The sequence below is a fragment of the Pyrgilauda ruficollis genome, unplaced genomic scaffold (genome assembly GCF_017590135.1).
Source record: "Pyrgilauda ruficollis isolate IOZ18807 unplaced genomic scaffold, ASM1759013v1 scaffold23, whole genome shotgun sequence".
NCBI classification, from domain to species: Eukaryota; Metazoa; Chordata; class Aves; order Passeriformes; family Passeridae; genus Pyrgilauda; species Pyrgilauda ruficollis.
The window spans coordinates 2041559-2043961 of record NW_024522539.1 but is presented as its reverse complement, the minus strand read 5'-3'; positions in this window follow the sequence as shown (position 1 = coordinate 2043961).

Genomic DNA, 2403 nt, shown 5'->3' with positions numbered 1-2403 from the left:
TCTGCTGTTTCGGAGTAACTTTGTCCTAAAGAGGAGCAAGGAGGTGCCACCAGAAGCAGCACATTAAGGCTTTGCTCTGAAGGAGGGAATGCTGCACAGGCTGTGGTCAGGCTGAGGTGAGCTTGGTGCTGTGCTAACCACAAGACAGGAGGAAGGAGAAACGCTGGGGGCTGCAGCTGGCACAGAGCTGCAGCTCCTGCTGCACACAGGGCTGTTCCTGGCTCATCCCTGCCTGCCAGCTTGGCTGCCCTGGCCAGAAAGCATGGCTGAGGCCAGGATTTCCTTCTGGAAAGCAGTGGGAAGTGTCACCTCACCAAGTGCAGTCTCCAGCAGGGCTGGCTGGGCTGCTCTTAACACCTTCATGTGGACTCACTGGTGTCTACAGAATGTGGAGCCCACTCAGCACTCATTCCCTTGGTGGTGAGCAACACCAGAGCCTTGTTCCTCTGCCCAGATGCCAGGAAGCTGCAGCAAGAGAAGGGGGTGGTATCACAGTTACTGCTTCCCTTCTGGAATAACAGGTCAGAAATGGGTCAAAAGTAGGTAAGAAGTAGGTTCAAAAGTCACGAGGAAGCAGGGAAAAGAGTGCAAGAGTACGTGCCATCCTGTTGCACAATAAGAACATTCATTTGGGTAAAAAATTGTGGTTAGCAAACCCTCTAATCCCTTGTTGGGAAAGGGGATGTTCCTCAAAGGAACCTCCAAAAGCACAGGGTAATAATTTATAAAGATACAGAGAGAAAGGCATGCTCTTCTTCTCTCATAAGAAAACACACAACACATCATATTTCAGCCTGAAATTGGTGTTGATAAGGAAGGGAAATGTCTAGCACTATGTGGAAGAATAAAATATGTTAAAAAATGCAAAAGGATACAACATAATATTGGCATATGAATAATTTGTCTGACTTCTCTTAATTCAATGGATAGTTATGGTTTACTCATTTGAAGGGACTGTCTTGAGCAATAAACTCTGAAATAGACAATGCAGGTCCTAGATTCCTCACTGTGATCCTACAGAACTCAATAATTTGCTACTGAAAAGAAGCAGAAAGATCTCTTCCAGTCCCAGGAGGCCAGAGATTTACTACAGCCTGAGCTAGCCTACACTGATGACTAATTATTCTTGCTATTTAAAAAAGTGTGTTTTATCTTAAACATGAGTCATCAAGAGTGAAGCTCTCCAACATTTCCCCTTTCCAGTTTAAGACTCATAAAATTCGTAGATGGAAAGGTACCCACAGTGTTTAGAGAATGGTGATCACTGTTTTGTTATGCTGTGAAAATTCACACACTTCAAAAAGCCAGTGCTTAATTTATTCCAGGAAACTTAAGTCACTGTGTTCTAGAGCCTTACCTTACAGCTACAAGCCACCATACTCCTGTGATAACCACTGGTAGGAGATGTTACAAAACATTAACAGACTCAAAGAATGATAAACCTCACAGGATTTTCAGGTCTTTAACTGTGGCTTCCCTCTCACTGGGGACTTGTGAGATGTGTGAGATGATCAGTGTGGTGCCCCTGCAGACCCTGCTCACACCTCCTCAGCCTGGCCTGCTCTCCCAAAATAGATCCTCTCCTTCTGGTCTACATTTCAGTTCTCATCTTTCCTTACTTTTCCATCTCATGCCCCTTCTCTGCCAGAACAACTAAGCTCTAGAATGCTCAAAACTGTGTTGACAGAAACTTTCCCAAAGTTTTAGTTGTGCAGCTGCCAAGAAAATCCTTACTCCTACCATCATCAGATTCACAATCCAGTTTCTACATCCCCTACATCTACAATCCCCATTTTTACATTTCCTATTTCCACCCCATGCCCACGAAGGATGTTTGTGCTTCAGAATATGGGCATTCTTAAAATGAATTTTAAAATTACTAGCTCAAAATAAATGTATTAAAAGGCATCAAAATGTTCAAAGCCAAAACTACCTCTCTTGGTGGTTCTTTTATAGTGTCTTCCAGTACAAAGACCTAAAGGTTTTTTGTAGCCTTGAATTAATTTTGCCTTGTGGTGCACCCAGGAGAGATGACAGAGCCTCTCACCCTGCAGAATGAAGGCAAAGGCACAGAACATTGAAGAGGTGAGCTCCAAACCCATTCTCCTGCAGCAGATATTTTTATTTTCAGTTGGTGAACTAGTGACATTTTGCAATAAACATGGAATAACCAGAATATCCGATGACCACATGAAGTGCCTCTAAAAACAGAAGAAAACAAACAAACAAAGCCAATTCTGAGAACTTGTCCTTTGATGACTTTTCTAACCCTTAACAGGGATTGAGATGAACCTCCAAATTCTGCTTGTTTTGGACAATATGACAGTTAAAGAACTTGTATTCCCAGGCCTTAAGTGGATAAGACATACTATGAAAATACTGTATATATCTATGATATCTAAG